The sequence below is a fragment of the Cervus canadensis genome, chromosome 18 (assembly GCF_019320065.1).
Source record: "Cervus canadensis isolate Bull #8, Minnesota chromosome 18, ASM1932006v1, whole genome shotgun sequence".
NCBI classification, from domain to species: Eukaryota; Metazoa; Chordata; class Mammalia; order Artiodactyla; family Cervidae; genus Cervus; species Cervus canadensis.
The window spans coordinates 32,827,404-32,845,536 of NC_057403.1; the positions used below are offsets into that span (position 1 = coordinate 32,827,404).

Consider the following 18,133-nt stretch of genomic DNA (forward strand, 5'->3'; position numbering starts at 1 on the left):
TTTGTGGTAATTTGTTACAGCAGCAATGGAAAACTAATGCCAGCATAACCAATATATAGATGGTATTTAAATCCATAAAATGGGATAAATAGACAGAAAAAAGAAGAGGTCTTGGGACTGAGTTTTGGTAAGTTTGAATATTAAGTCAGGGAAATGAGAAAGACCCAACTGAGCATCAGGTAGAAGAAAACGTAAGAAAGTGGTATTCTAGAAGCCAAATGAAGAGTTGGTGTCACCTGTGGCTGAAGGGCCAGGTAAAATGAGAGCAGAATTAGGAAACGTGACAGAAGAGGGACAGCACATGAGATCAGGCCAGCTGACACACAGAAGGAAGAGTGGAGCCTGGTCCTCACCACCCAAGCCACAATGACGGGAGAGACACACAAATGGTACCCACTCAAGAGTGTGACTTTTTCACACACAGGGACTCCAGGTACCAGCAAACATGGCACAACCAGAATCCTGGAACATTTCCAAAAGATCAGCACTCTTTCCCACTGGGGGAGGGAAGGTGTGAACGTCAGCAGCAAAAACATAGAGGAACAGGAAGACTTTCAACTTTCGCTTACAGACCTATACTGTTGTCTCTCCTTTTACCATATGATACAGTCTGAGACGTCCAAGGCTCTAACTTGTTAAACGGCACACACTCCAAATCCAAGAAAGTTAACATTATATCTCAAGAGCAGTAAACAGTTTTTCCTTAGGAAAAACTATGAGGTCATCAAAATAAAAATACACAACCTTCCAGGACCTGACATTCCATGTCAGTCATAGCCTCAGAACAACCTTTTATGTTTTCCCTTCCTTTGCCCCAAAACTCATGTTAGTTACACACCTACAAAAGAATGAATGAAATTATGTATGAAGGACCCTTGTGGCCTGTGACAAATATAGCCCATGTAACACTGCCTCATGCTGACTTATAATGACTTGTTCAGCTGTTGATCTTCTCCACTAGACTGAGAAGTCCTCAAAGAGGTGAGTCTGTGACAGTGACTATTCATCACTGAATAGTAAAAACAATAATCCATTAACTTCCCATTCATTGAACTATAATACGTGTCAGACACAATGCCAATTGTTTTCAGGCATTTAACCCTGACTTCCCTGGTGGCTCAGTCAGTAAAGCATCTGCCTATGATGCGGGAGACCCGGGTTCAGTCCCTGGGTCAGGAAGATCTCCTGGAGAAGGAAATGGCAATCCACTCCAGTATTCTTGCCTGGAAAATCCCATGGATGGAGGAGCCTGGTAGGCTACAGTCCATGGGGTCGCAAAGAGTCGAACACGACTGAGCGACTTCACTTTCACTTTCAACCTTCACGCAATCCTAGGAGATGGTATTATTTACTTCATTTCTCATAAAAGAAACTTGAGATTCAGAAGCATTAAGAAACTCACGGTTTGTCAAACTAACTTAGAGAGTGGCAGAGTTATCTAATGCCAAATTCTGTGCTGAATAAGGCCACCTCCAAATACATTCACATCCTAATTCCTCGAATGCATGAATTACCTTCTATGAAAAATATGATTTTGCAGGTATGAATAAGGATTTTAAGGTGAGGAGATTATGCTGGACTATCCTGGGCTCAATGTAATCACAAGAATCCTTGTAAGAGGGAAGGAGGAGATCATATTGAATAGCAGGAGATGTGACAACAGAAACAGGAGGTGAAGTGATTCGAGGAAGGAGCCATGAACCAGGGAATGCAGGCAGCCTACAGAAACTGGAAAAGACAAGGAAACAGACTTTTCCCTAGAGCCTTGAGAAGGACACACCTGCCAGTACCTTGATTTTAGATTTCTGACCTCCAGAACAGGAAGATAGTAAATTTGTGCTTATGACACTAAATACCTGGTTATAGTGGCCGTAGGAAACTGACACCACGCTCTGTGACTCTGTCCTTATATGTCCCAGCATCATGACCTAAGAGAGTCAAAGGATGTTTGCTAAGTCAATTACAAGTGAGAAAGAGATTTTCCTCTAAGATTTTTCCCACCTGGGCCAACCCAAACTCCTGACCAGGAGAATAAAGCCTTCCTCAAACAGAGGCAGGTGGAAGCAGCCCAGGTGTGTCTGGGGTGATAGTATGTGGTTTTCTAATTGCTAAGTTGAATGGATACGCTAGTTACAGTCTGAAGCTCATGCTATGCCAGTCAGTGTGCCCTTGGAAGACATGACAAAATGCAACCCTAATTTACAGCTTTGATTTAAAGCCATAGGGGCTGGAGGGAGGTACGAGATGAGGGGAACTGGGTATTTTTATGTTCTACTTCCTGCAACAGTGCATTAAACATCACAATGATTCAGCTGAAATTATAAGCAGCATTTGTAAAAAGATGAAATCATATTTTACAATCTAATTCCTTTATAAAAATTATTTCATAGCAAATTAGAACAATGAATACACTTGTACACACAGCAAATGTACATAATTCTATCTTCCTGTTTCTCTGAGATCATTATGGTTCATTCTTTTTTTTTTCCCCCTGTAATAATTGCCAGTTTTATTCCTCTGGCTAAGAGATCCAGAGGTATTTTGAGGTTTACATTTTTTTAAATAGTTCTTTCATCAGGAGTTTAGGTGCCCCCATTGCCCTTATAAGCTGGTTGCAAATTATTTGATTGACTCTTAATTAATAAAAAAAAAACTTTACATCTCTTTGTGTGTGTGATGTGTTCATTAAAAAATGCATATAAGCAAAAAGAAAAACAATCACACAGAAACAAGCACATTTAAATTTCTGATACATGCTTGTATGTAAACACACATGCATACACACAAAATTTGAGACTTTCTCCTACATATGTGAGCTGGTACTGAATATGCTGCTTTGTAACCTGCTATGTTTTACTTTACAATATGGAATGAACATATTTTCATGCATATGTGTGAAATTTCCCAATCGAAAAATAGACCTAGAGAATGTGTCAAAATACAAAATGCAGATGCTGATAACGAGGAAAACTACCTAAAACAAAACTCCACCAGATGATTAAAAATAAAGCAAAAGTCAAAGATATATCAGAAAATGCTAACAGAAAGCAGGGGCCAGATTTTAATATTGGACAAAAAAAGAATTCAAGGCCTAAAGCACACAGGATAAGGATGGCTGCGTGAATGTCTTTGCTTCCAATGCATCATCACAAATTTGCTTCTTATTCTTCTTATCTCTTCCCTAAGCCTTTCCAACTCATCTGTTCCTCTTATCATTTCTTCAGGGTCTAAATGCCTAACAGGAGCATCCTCTTTATATCCCTGACCAGGCTGAGTCAGCCCTCCTCTAAGGTTTCCTTCGCTTCCTGGCTTACACCTTCTTCACAAGGTTGAGGATTTCCTTCTGCCTCCTGCGGTACAGCTTCCAAAGGGCGGTCGTCCTCAGCCTTTGGCATGTTCTGTGGTTTTCCTCTATTTTCTTCATAAGACTTTTGCATGTTGAGTATTTTTCAATTTCCTTTTTGAATAAATTAACCCTGCAGGGACCAGGGAATTTTCCTCTGTCTTCCCTTAGTCAATTTGGGTGGCTCCCCAAAGACCAAGAGTCTGGTTCCCTTCAAGCAGGGTGAGATGACTCAAGTTATTTCTAAATTGTTTCTGTGTCTCTCTCAGGATCCTCAATTAGCTCTGGTCCATTCTTTAAACAAAGAAGATGGCATCTTCTCTACTAGTATCTGTAAGGAGGCAGTTTTTCAAATTAATAAATTCAATGTACCTCATAGTTTAGCTCCTTTAGAAACAAAGAGCTGGAAGTCTGAACACTTGAGGCTTCACAAGTGATTCATTGTGCCATGAAGGATTATTTTCCTTTCCTGTATCCCAGTTTCTCTAGTCAGGTTAAAATCCTACATTTAGTAAAAACCTCAAAACAGTTTTTGAACTTTTAAGAACAAGTATTAACATACGCGAGGGTTTCCCTGGTGGCTCAGATGGTAAAGAATCCGCCTGTAATGCAGGTGACCTGGGTTCAATCCCTGGGTTTGGAAGATCCCCTGGAGAAGTAAATGGCAACCCACTCCAGTATTCTTGCCTGGAGAATCCCACGGACAGTGGAGCCTGGTGGGCTATAGTCCATGGGGTCACAAAGAGTTGGACATGACTGAGTGGCTATACAAGACACGACAATTAACATAAACAGAACTAAAGCAATCGTTTAGAACTGAATGTCAAATTCACAAAGGTTTGTATTCCATAATCTATTTGTAGCTGACACAGAAGGTAAAATAAGTTATTGGGTAAGTCTAAGGTAAAATCAGTCACTGCCCTCAGTCTGATCTTCTGATTGGATTGGCAATCCCCATGGTGTTCCCAGCTTGCCTGGTTTTGCAGCCAAGGTCCCCAGGGGTCCTGAGCGGCTTTAGAATCTGAATAAATCACACATCCTAAGGGTCCATTGAGACCACCAGAAACTCAATTTATTTTTGACCTGAGACAAGATTTTACTGCTTCTCAGATTAACAGTTTAAAATGTTTTGCTTTTCTGCCTCAGGGGTATTAGTTTGATATATAAGGCAGGGAGATTATTAAATCTTCGGTGCCTTCCAAAGATGTAAATTAAACCACAGCATCTCCTTAGCCACCTCCCCTGTATGAGCTGGAGATTTATTATTAACTTGTCACTCTTGCATGCTCATCAAAACAAGTAGCACTATGATTAATTACACCTGTTTATTTAAGGGTACCTGTCATTTCAACTTTCTGTAGACAGGATATTACAGTCTCTTGATTTCTTGGCTGAACTAGAGCTAAGGACTTTTAGAGGGGAAGAGAGAATCACTGTCCTCTCCTAATCATTTCCATAAATATATTTGAAAGTAAGGTGGTCTATATGCAACTGTACAATGTTGTTTTCATTTTAAATGAAGTGGATATAAATCATCCGTTACTTATTAAATGCTTTTCATGTACCAGTAATGGTACTAGGTATACCTAGTTCAAAGCAGTGAATAGTCCTTGCCCCCTTGGAGTTTATAGCCTTGCTATCCCCTTCCCAAGGCATTTGTCTCTCCATATTATGAAAACAGGGGAGAAAAGAGCAACATTGAGAACCTGGATAAAAGGAAAGCAAAGCATACCCCTTCTAAGGTAAGTTTATATGAAGTGAGGTGAAAGTCGCTCAGTAGTGTCCACCTCTTTGCAACCCCATGGATGTAGACTGCCAGCGGGCTCCTCTGTCCACAGAATTCTCCAGGCCAGAATACTGCAGTGGGTAGCTGTTTCTTTCTCCAGGAGCTCTTCCCAACCTAGGGATCACACCCAGGTCACCTGCATTGCAGGTGGATTCTTTACCATCTGAGCCACTAGGGAAGCTCAAGTTTGCACAAAATAGACACTAAATTGAACCAGGATTAATAAGACACCTGCAAGGTTCATTCCCTCCTCTGGGTCCAGTGTAGGTCTGCAGGACTGAACTACATTAAAACCATGGCATTTCACCTCTTTTTTTTCCCCTCCCTATACCTGTAATATGGAGAAGGCAATGGCACCCCAATCCAGTACTCCTCCCTGGGAAATCCCATGGACGGAGGAGCCTGGTAGGCTACAGTCCATGAGGTCGCTTAGAATCGGACATGACTGAGCGACTCCACTTTCACTTTTCCCTTTCATGCAGTGGAGAAGGAAATGGCAACCCACTCCAGTGTTCTTGCCTGGAGAATCCCAGGGACGGGAGCCTGGTGGGCTGGTGTCTATGGGGTCATACAGAGTCGGACACGACTGACTTGACTTAGCAGCAGCTGTAGCAACATACCTGTAATAGAACATATTATCTGATTTCCTGAATACCCACTGAAGCACAGGAAGCTTTCAAATGAAATTTTAGGCAGGGTTGCCTGACCTCTGATCTGCCACAAGAAAACTTCACCTTTGCCACTTTAAATTTTAGGATAGAAAGTGTGAAAGAAAGTGAAGTCGCTCAGTCATGTCTGACTCTTTGCGACTCCATGGACTGTATCCCACCAGGCTCCTCAGTCCATGGAATTCTCCAGGCAAGAGTACTAGAGTGTGTTGCCATTTCCTTCTCCAGGGGATCTTCCCCACCCAGGGAATGAACCCAGGTCTCCTGCATTGCAGGCAGACGCTTTACCACCTGAGCTACCAGGGAAGCCCAATTTTAGGATAATTACCTTTAAAAAAAAAAGATTCCTGATTTATATTCCTGTGTCTCTTTTTTAAAGTATTTATTATGGAAGTTGACAAAAACTACAATAAAGATGAGATAATAAAATAATTACCTATTATCTAGCTTTAGTAATTATCAATATTTTGTCATTCTTGCTTTTACCTATCAAATTTCTCTCTCCCTTCACCTTCATTTTTATTTTTGAGCATTTTTAAATAAATTCCCACTATCATAACATTTCACCTCCAAATACATCAGAATTTATAACAGATAATATTTTTTTTAAAACGTAACTATAATACCTTTATAATACTTAACCAAATAACAGTATTTTTATAATGTCTAATACCTAAGTCCATGTTCAAATGCTCCTGATTGTGTAAAAATAATTATTTTGGGCTCAAACAGGACCCAAACAAAGTCTACACAATGGATTTGGTTGATGTGTCTTTCATTTACATCTTTTCTCTCCATGTCCTTTTGAATATAGCCAAAATGACCTTCAATATTTGATTTTTATCCAAGATAAACAAATTCATCCATAGTTAACATATGTTCCCAGTGAAACCTCATTATGTAATACTTTCAAGGACATGGTGATCACACAATTTACCATTCAAATGAAGAAAACTCTTGAGTGAAAAGGGGATTATACTGGTGCAAACCAGGACAAAGAGTCATCCCACCAGTAGAGATATGGGGGGCGGTAAAAAGAAGGAGTAAGTTTGGGGTTTCTGGTTTCTACTTGGATATTAACATCTGGAAAAAGACCTTACAATTGAAATAAAACATTCAACAAACTGCAAGTCAATTACCTTTCCTGAATCTGTCAAAGAGTTGAAGTTGAAGAAATGTCAACTAGCCCCAAATCTGAGAGACAAACGTCTACAGGGAGATAGGAAATGCAAGCATTTGTTTACTTGGGGCATTTGAATACCGGTAAGAAGAATTCACCTAGTATTGTATTGGTGGAGGCTAAGTACTGGCTGGTGACAGAATTTGGAGCTCTAAAGGCTGCAGATATAGGGGACTTCACACCACTCACTGGCCCCTCTTTCAACAGGTTTCAATAGGTACTCACAAAAAAATTATGACAGGAGTCCTGAGAAAGCAGTCCTCACGGTACAGGCTTAGGGGAGGGCAAGAGCAGCTGTGCAGGAAGGCCATGGAGCCCTGCTCAGATCCTTCTTCTCTATCTCCCCTATTTAAAACATAATAATAATATGACTTACATAATAATACCACTTACATGGTATTCAAAAAAGCAAGAGAAAGAACCCACAATGCCAAGAGACAAAACAACCAAGAGAACCAGACTCACATATGACACTGATATTGGTACTATCAGATACGGAATTAAAATAACTATGCAAAATATGGCAAAGGCTCCAGTGGAAAAAGTAGACAATACTCATTGTCAAATGAGTAACTTCAGCAGAAAGGGAAACTATAAGAAAAAAAAAAAAGAGAGGCTAGAAATAAAAACTCAGTAATAGAGATCAATACTGTTACTGACAGACTCGTCAGTAGACTTAAAGCTTAATCAGCAAATTTGAAAAATATACAAACTGAACACAGAAAAAAACATTTAAAAATAAAAACCGTGTATAGCATCCAGGAACTGTAAGACAACAAATGATCTAATAGATGTGCAATTACAACTCCAGAAGGAAAAAAGACAGAGAATGGGATAGAATAAATATTTTAAGGGATAATGGCTAAGAATTTCCAAAATTAATGGCATATATCAAACTATAGATCTGAACTACCAACCAAGATAAATACCCAAGTCAGATGTATACATATTAAAATTCAACCTCTGACAACACAAAATAAAGAGAAAATCTTGAAAGCAGTCAAAGGAGGAAAAAAGACATACTAATTACTACACAGAAATAAATGTATTAATAACAATTACAACAGCCATCTTGTTAGAAATCATGCACCTAAAAGACGACAGTGTGACATTTTTAAAGGACTGAACAAGAGTGACTTCATCAAGACTGTGGAGTAGGAAATACACCCCACAAAGGGTAACAATTAGACACCTATCCATGAATGAAAATAGCTCTGGGAGAGCTCAAGAATCCACTTAAGAAGCGTAAGCAACACAGTTCAGTTCAGTTCAGTCACTCAGTCGCGCCAACTCTTTGTGACCCCATGGACTGCAGCACACTCAGCAACACAACGGAGCCAAAAAATTGAAAATAACCACACAAAAAGGATAGGAAGAATAGTTTCATTTTGTCTGCTTCATTGTCATCCCCCAGGCTGGCCCTGCTCAGTGCTAAGAGGAAACTCATCAGCCTGAGAAAGTTTCCCTCACCAATGACAGGAACCAGCTTCCCCAGGCTTCAAAAAATTAAAAATTAAATTGTCATGTAATCCAGTAATTTCCCTTCAGGGCATATACCCAAAGAAAACAAAAACACTAATTCAAATATATATATATATATATATATTTTCCTCATAGCTCAGTTGGTAAAGAATCCACCTGCAATTCAGAACCTGGTTTGATTCCTGGGTTGGGAAGATCCCCTGGAGAAGGGAAAGCCTGCCCACTCCACTATTCTGGCCTGGAGAATTTCACGAACTGTATAGTCCACGGGGTTTTAGAGTCAGACATGACTGAGCAACTTTCACTTTCATGCACTCCAATGTTCACTGCAGCATTAAATTTAGAATAGAAAAGGTATGGACGCAAGCTATCCATCAACAGATGAGTGGATGAAGGATATGTGGTATAGATACAATGGATTACTCAGTCATAAAAAAAATAATTTTGCCATTTGAGACAACATGGTTGGATCTAAATGGTATTATGCTAAGTGAAAGATTAATAAGTCAGAGAAAGACAAATAACCTATGATATCATTTATATGTAGAATATACAAAATTAAAAATGTAAAAGCGAGATCCAATGACCTATACAGGGAATATAGGTCCTAGGTCCCATGATCTATACAGAGAAAAGCCTGGTGGTTGCCAGAGATGGAGGTTAATCCATATACAGCTGACCCTTGAACAAGTCAGGAATTGGGGCACCAACCCTCCATGCAGTCAAAAATTCAAGTATAACGTCACAGTCAGCCTTCCATATACATAGTTCCACAACCACAAATTCAAACAACTGTGGATAGTGTAGTGTATGTATATAACATGTATTCAGTGAAAGAAACCCACATGTAAGTAGACCCACACAGTTCAAATCCATGTTGGTCAAGAGTCAACTGTCTGTAGTTTATACTGTAATCTTGAAAGTTGCCAAGAAAGTAGATCTTCAAAGTTCTCACTGTAAGAAAAAGAAAACTTGTAATTTATGTATGATGACAAATGCCAACTAGTGGTGGTGGTCATATTGCAATATATACATATACTGAATCACTATGCTGCACACTTGAAATAATGTTATATATAAATTATACCTCAATTTAAAAATTTAAGCAGAAATTGATGAGTTAGGAAACAGAAATAAACAGTAAACCAAAAAAGTAAACCAAAAAGCTGGTTCTCTGAAAATTAATCAATAAAATAGAGAGTTAACCTGATTTTAAAAGAAAGTATAAGCACACAAAAGAAAAACTCAACACAGCAAATTTTTTTAAATTATGAGACTACTCTATACAATTCTACAAGAGAAAATGTTTGAGAAAATTCAGATGAAATAAACAAAACTCTAGGTAAATATATCAAAACTAACACTAATAGAAACAGAGGCTCTAAACAAATGACTTTTGTAAAAAGAAATATGTGTGCACGCACACATGCTCAGTCGAGTCTGACTTTTTGCAATTCCATGGTCCTCTGTCCATGGGATTTCCCACACAAGAATAGTAGAATGGATTGCCAGTTCTGCTCCAGGGGATCTTCCCAACTCAGGTATTGCACCTGCATCTCTTATGTCTCCTGCATTGGCAGGCAGATTCTGTACGACTAGAGTCCACCTGGGAAAAGAAATATAGGAAATTGTAAGAGTTCCTCTGCCAAAAATATACCAAGCTAAGCTTGTTTCACAAAGAAGTCTACTAAACCTTAAAGATGATGCAAATGCTATTTAAACTACTTCAGAGAGTTGGGGAAAAAAGAAAACATCCAAATTATTTCTATAAAGCAAATATAACATTGATTACAAAACCAGAAAAATACTGCTCAATAAGACATAGATATAAACCAATCTCATTTGTAAATATTAAAGCAAATACTGTAATTAGTATTAGCAAACAGAATCCAATAATCCATCAAGATAAAGCAGTGTTTATTTCAGAAATGTAATAAGGGTTCACTATTAGGAAGTCCATTAATACAATTAATCATATTAATAGAGCCAAAGAGAAAAATATACTCTATGCTAATCTTCACAAATTTTTAAAAATGGAAAAATGAAACACTCATTTATGCTTTTAAAAGCCTCAAAAATAGGAACTAATACCTCATTAATATAAATGAAAATAAATTTTTAAAATCTCAGCAGCTGATATAATGGGGAAAAGAGCTCCAGTTCTCAAAGTGTGGTGTGTGGACCCAAACCAAGACATTATTTATTTCCCTTTTTCACTATGTTAATAGTAAATGTAATACAAAAGCAATGAGCAAAATTGCTGGTGTCAGCATAAATCACCTTGTGGCAACAAACTATACTAGTAGTCATTCTTCATCACGCATATTATAGTGGGGGGAGGAGAAGCCACTTTTATTGAGTACCTTTGATATAACGCATATATATGGAATCTAGAAAAATGGTACTGATGAACTTATTTGCAGGACAGGAATACACACACAGCCGTAGGGAACGAACTTGTGGACACAGAGAGGGAAGGAGAAGGTGGAACATACTGAGAGCAACGCTGACATATATACACTTTTACCACTCAGTTCAGTTCAGTTCAGTCCCTCAGTCATGTCCGACTCTGCAACCCCGTGGACCGCAGCACGCCAGGCCTCCCTGTCCATCACCACCTGTACACACTACCACGTGTAGAACAGGTAAATAGTGGGAAGCTGCTACATACAACATAGGGAGCCCAGGACAACCCAGAGGGGTTGGACTGGCGGGGATGCCAAGATGGAGGGGATATAGACATACTTATGGCCGATTCACACTGCTTCTACAGCAGAAACCAACACAACATTGTAAAACAATTATCCTTTAATTACAAATAAATAAACAAAATAAAATATTTTTAAAAAATAATATATTTGATGAAGTAAAAAACATGATGAATTTTATTAAGTCTTGACCCCTGAGCACACGTCTTTAACATTCTAGGAGAAGAAATGGGAACTATACACAAAGCACTTCTACTGCATATCCAAATATGACAGCTGTCTTCAGGAAAAGCATTTGTGAGACTGAGTTGTAAATTGAAGCTTTAAACTTTTCATGGAATACCATTTTTACTTTCAGGAACAACCAGCTGATAAACTGTAGTTATTCAGACATATTTTTGACAGATATTTTCTCAAAAATTGATAAAGTGAGCTATCACTTCAAGGAAAACAACTGACAATATTTCCTGCCATGACAACATTCAAGCACACAAGTGAAAATCAGAATTTAAGAAAAATTTTGTTCACCATCGTGAGCATGACAGTTTCTCAGTAGTAAGACTACACTGGAGACATTAGTTGAGATGTTTAAAAATGTGATTCTTTTTTGATACCATATAATCAGATGTGTCAACATTTGCAAGATCTGCAAAACTCAAGGAACTGATATTTTCCAAAGGACAAATTCATGGCGTTACAAAACCACGTGTGGGTAAGAGACCCACTCAAAGCTCAAGACAGACCAATGGATATTAGTGTAACAGAGTATAAAAGGTCATTAATTTAGTTTAACATTCTTCATTGCAACTGAATTTTGAGAAACTATCATCTGTCAGATTCTGGAGTGGCATCAAAGAATATTCCTAACTACCTAACAGGGTTGTTTAATACTCCTCCCTTTCCAACCACATAGCTATGTGAGGCCAGGTTTTAAGTACTTCAACAAAATAAAGACAGTGTGTTACGACAGACTGAATGTAAGAACAGATATGAGAACAGAGCAGTCTTCTATTAAAACACATAAACAAAAAAGATTTGGAAAAATGTAAACAATGCCATACTTCTCACTGACTTTTGTTTTGAAAATTATTTTTCATAAAAAAATATTTGTTAACATAAAATAGTTTTATCATTATTTTTGAATTAATAAAATGTTTCTCAGCTTAAATTTCTGATATGGAAAATATCAACATATATAACTCCCATAAACTAAAGTTCTTAGGATTCCTCAATAATTTTTAAAAGGGTAAAAGGGTGTTGAGACCAAAAAGTTTGAGAACCACAGTACTACAGACATTCCCACTAAGGTCAGGATGGTAGCAGGTATGGGCAGAAAATATAAAAGATGGAAATGAGTTGTGCCAGGAAGTATGGAAACTATCAGAAACTGAATTATTTAAAAAATGACCTAGTATCAACTTGAAGGATCCTCTCTCTGACCCACCCATGCCAATTAGGATAACTTGAGCATCAAGCGAAAACAATAACTGTAATTCACTAAGACACATCTAAATAAGCACCTGGAAGTTTCTAAAGATAATTAAAAAAAAAAAACTACAAAAATTTTTCACTGAACACCCCTAGAAATTACTAAGACACCATCCTACTTATTTGAAAACTGATAAAAGTGTTTTCTTAAATTAAATATTTACAAGACCAGAAACTGGGGTTTCCCTGGTGGTCCAGTGGTTAAGAATCTGCCTTGCAATACAAGGGACACGGGTTCAATCACTGGTCCGGGAAGATCCCATATGCCAAGAAGCAAGTAAGCCCATGTGCCACAACTCAGGGGCCTGAGCTCTAGAGCCCCTGAGCTGCAACTACTGAAGCTACAAGAGAAGCCACCACAATGAGAAGCCCAGAGCATCGCAACTAGAGAGTAGGTCCCACCCGCCACGACTAGAGAAAGCCTGCACATAGCAACAGAGACCCAGCACAGCCAAAATAAATAAATAAATCTTTAAAAAAAAAAAAAAAAGACCAGAAACTATAAAACTCCTAGAAGAAAACACAGGCAGAACACTTCGACATATATTGTAGCAATGTATTTTTGGATCTGTCTTCTACTACAAAGGAAACAAAAGCAAAAATAAATGGGACCAAATTAAAAGTTTTTACACAGGAAAAAAAAAATCCCATCAACAAGAAAAAAAAGTTCTACTGAATGGGAGGAGATATTTGCAAATGATATGACTGCGGAAAATTCTTCAAGAGATGGAAGTACCAGACCACCTTACCTGTCTCCTGAGAAATCTGTATCCAGGTCAAGAAGAAACAGTTAGAACCAGACATGGAAAAACAGACTGGTTCCAAATTGGGAAAGGAGTACATCAAGGCTATATATTGTCACCCTGCTTATTTAACTTATATGCAGAGTACATCATGAGAAATGCCAGACTGGATGAAACACAAGCTGGAATCGATCTTACTGCAAGAAATATCAATTACCTCAGATATGCAGATGACCCCACCATTAAGGCAGAAAACAGAGAGGAACTAAAGAGCCTCTTGATGAAAGTGAAAGAGGAGAGTGAAAAAGCTGGCTTAAAACTCAACATTCAAAAGACTAAGATCATGGCATCCGGTCCCATCACTTCATGGCAAATAGTTGGGGAAATGGAAACAGTGAGAGACTTTATTTTCTTGGGCTCCAAAATCACTGCAGATGGTGACTGCAGCCGTGAAATTGAAAGACGCTTGCTCCTTGAAGAAAAGCTATGACAAACCTAGACAGCATATTAAAAAGCAGAGAAATTACTTTGCCAACAAAGGTCCATCTAGTCAAAGCGATGGTTTTTCCAGTAGTCATGTACGGATTGAGAGTCTGACCATAAAGAAAGCTGAGCACTGAAGAATTGATGCTTTTGAACTGTGGTGCTGGAGAAGACTCTTGAGAGAGTCCCTTGGACTGCAAGAAGATCAAACCAGTCCATCCTAAAGGAAATCATTCCTGAATATTCATTGGAAGGACTGATGCTGAAGTTGAAGCTCCAATACTTTGGCCACATGATGCAAAGAACTGACTCATTTGAAAAGACCCTGATGCTGGGAAAGATTGAAGGTGGGAGAAGAAGGGGACAACAGAGGATAAAATGGTTGGATGGCATCACCAACTCGATGGACATGGGTTTGAGCAAGCTCCAGGAGTTGGTAATGGACAGGCAAGCCTGGAGTGCTGCAGTCTGTGGCATGGCAAAGAGTCGGACACAACTGAGCGACTGAACTGATGACTGATAAAGGATTAATATCTGAAATATATAAACAGCTAAAATTCAATACCAAAAAAAAAAAAAAAAACCTGATTTAAAAACAAACAAAAAAAAAACACCTGATTTTAAAATGGGAAGATGATCCGAACAGGCATTTTTCCAGATATACAGAGGCTAACAGGCACATGGAAAGATGCTCACTATCACTAATCATCAGAGAAATGCAAATCAAAACCACAATGAGATCTCATCTCACACAATCAGAATGGCTATCTTCAAAATGACCACATATAACATGTTGGCAATGATGCGAAGAAAAGGGAACGCTTGTATGTTGTTGGTGGGAAGGTAAATTGGTGCAGCCACTAAGAAAAACAATATGGAGGCTCCTCAAAAAACTAAATATAGAACTACCATATGATACAGTAATTCCACCCCTAGGTATTTAGCTAAAGAAAACAAAAATGCTAGTTCAAAAATACACATGCACCCCAAAGTTCATAGCAGCATTATATACAATAGACAAGATATGGAAACAACCCAAGCGTCCATCAATGGATGAGTAGATAAAGATGTGGTATACATACACAATGGAATTCTGCTCGGCCATAAAAAAGAACGAAATTTTGCTATTTCCAGCAACATGGATGAACCTAGAGAATAACTAAGCTTAGTGAAATATGTTAGAAAGACAAATACTATATGTTATCATTTGTATGTGGACTCTAAAAATTAAACTAGTGAATATAACAAAAAAGAAACTGACAGGGACTTCCCTGGTGGTCCAACTGCTAGGACTCTGCATTCCCAATGCAGTGGGCCAGGGTTTGATGCCGCTCATGAAATTAGATCCCACATGCCACAAATAAGATGGTGAGCAGCTAAATAAATAAATAAAATTATTTTTTAAGAAAGAAACTGACTGATATAGAGAACAAACTAGTGGTTACCAGTGGGGGACAAATGCAGGGAGGGAAAAACAGCGGTAGGGAATTAAAAGGCAACAGACTACTATGTATAAATTAAATAAGCTACAAGGATGTATTGTACAGCATAGTGAATACAGCCAATATTTTTAAACTACAAATGGAGTATAAACCACAAAAATTTTGAATCACTATGTTGTATACTTGAAACTAATATTGTGTATCAACTAACCTCAATTTTAAAAATTAAAAATTCCTAAAGGACCTAACAGAAGCAGAAGAGATTAAGAAGAGGTGGGCAAGAATACACAGAACTATACAAAAAAGATCTTAATGACCTGGATCACCATGATACTGTGGTCACTCACCTACAGGTAGACATCCTGAAGTCTGAACTAAAGTGGGCCTTAGGAAGCATTACTACGAACAAAGTGCTAGAAGTGACAGAATTCCAGATAGGCAATTTCAAATCCTAAAAGAAGATATTTGGAAATATCTTCCAAATTTGGAAAGATTTGGAAAACCTGGCAGTGGCCACAGGACTGGAAAAGGTCAGTTTTCATTCCAATCCCTAAGAAAGGCAATGCCAAAGAATGCTCAAACTACCGCACAATTGCACTCATTTCACATGCTATCAAGGTCATGCTTAAAATCTCTCAAGCTAGGCTTCAACAACATGTGAACTAAGAACTTTCAGATGTACAAGCTGGATTTAGAAAAGAAAAAGGAACCAGGTATCAAATTACCAACATCTGCTGAATCATAGACAAGGCAAGGGAATTCCAGAAAAACATCTACTTCTGCTTCATTGAGTACATGAAAGCCTTTGACTGTGTTGATCACACCAAACTGTGGAAAATTATTCAAGAGATGGGAATACCAGACCACCTTATCTGTCTTCCTGAGAAGCCTGTATACAGGACAAGAAGCAACAGTTAGAACTGGATGTGGAACAACAGAGTGGTTCAAAATTGGGAAAGGAGTACACTGATGCTGTATATTCTAACCCTGCTTATTTAACTTATATGCAGAGTATATCATGCTAAATGCCGGGCTGGGTGACTCACAAGCTGAAATCAAGATTGCCTGGAGAAATATCAATACTCTCAGATATTCAGATGACATCACTCTTATGGCAGAGAGCAAAGAGGAACTAAAGAGCCTCCTGATGAAGGTGAAAGAAGAGTGAAACAGTTGGCTTAAAACTCAACATTCAAAAAACTAAGATCAAAAAAAGGGCCAAAAAACTCATTTAAAAAAAAAAAAAAGGGTGAGAGTTTGGATGATATCACTGACTCAACAGACATGAGTCAGAGGAAACTCTGGGAGATAGTGAAGGACAGGGAAGCCTGGCATGACGCAGGGTCGCAAAGAGTCGGACACAACTGAGCAACTGAACAACAGCAAACATTTCTCCAGCTTCTACGCAACAAACTATTCAGAAAAAAACAAACAGCTGACTTCAAGAACGTATTATAAAGTCCAATTACTCCATAATATGGTTAGAAACCACTAATTTGGAATTTAAGCTTTAGTGGAGCTAAAAAACAATATTCAATAGAAGCTAATGCTATTAAGTGAAAGATTGATAGAAAACTTAGTAGTGTAGAAATAAAATTGGTATCTGAATCTCTAACTAATCCTAATGTCACTGAGACAGGGCAATCAGTCATTTCATGCTTTGTGACATGATTAAAAAGAAAGTACACAACACTGCTTACAAAGTACCAGGGCCAAAAGCAATCAATTCTCTAGATCTAACTATCAGTCCACAGAAAATGTGTGGCATAGAGATACAAATTAAGAGATAAAATAATTAGATCCAGATAAAATAATTAAAATCCAGAATGTAAAAAATTATAGGACAGTTAAATTGGCATGGAGAAGAAAATGTTGGGAGAGGGACTCAACAGATGGAGAGTCTGGAGACATACTAAGTAAATTCAACATCTGAGCTTTATTTGGATCCTTATTTGAATCAACTGAAAAAGCCATTTTTGAGACAAACTGTAAAAATTAAACACAGACTTAAGTATTGGGTGAATACTAATGTTTTCAGGTGTGATATGTTACAGGTATTTCATGAATTTGTTTTAAACACTCCAAGAAAAAAAAAGTGGAAGAATAAAATAAGTTTTAACAAAATATGGATAGTTATTGAAGCTGGGTGAAGGTACATGGGAGGGTTGTTACCTAGTTTTAACGTTGCACATGTTTTAAAGTTTTATATAATTTTTTAAAAATCACATATATCCTGTAGACATCTATATTGACAATATAAGATATAAAATCAGTATATCATTGTGCCTTGCCCTTGAGTTTGTAATTCTGGTAAAAATGAAAGAATGGCGAAAAGAAAGAAAGAACAATGTAAGTACTGCTCAAATGGAATATCATCTTTACAAATTGTGAACTACTAAGTTATGGACCTAAAATTTATATAATACTGTACATCAACTAGCCTTCCTCAGTGATCAGTGCAAAGAAATAGAGGAAAATAGAATGGGAAAGACTAGAGATCTCTTCAAGAGAATTAGAGACACCAAGGCAACATTTCATGCAAGGATGGGCTCAATAAAGGACAGAAATGGAATGGACCTAACAGAAGCAGAAGAGATTAAGAAGAGATGGCAAGAATACACAGAATAACTGTACCAAAAAGATCTTCATGAACCAGATCATCACGATGGTGTGATCACTCGCCTAGAGCCAGACATCCTGGAATGTGAAGTCAAGTGGGCCTTAGAAAGCATCACTATGAACAAAGCTAGTGGAGGTGATGGAATTCCAGTTGAGCTATTTCAAATCCTGAAAGATGATGCTGTAAAGGT

At 38.0% G+C, this 18,133-nt stretch overlaps 1 pseudogene; it reads right to left on the reverse strand.

Annotated features, from left to right (window-relative positions):
* Positions 1 to 3,084: 3,084 nt before the first annotated feature.
* Positions 3,085 to 3,569, reverse strand: LOC122421074 (annotated as a pseudogene).
* Positions 3,570 to 18,133: the final 14,564 nt, after the last annotated feature.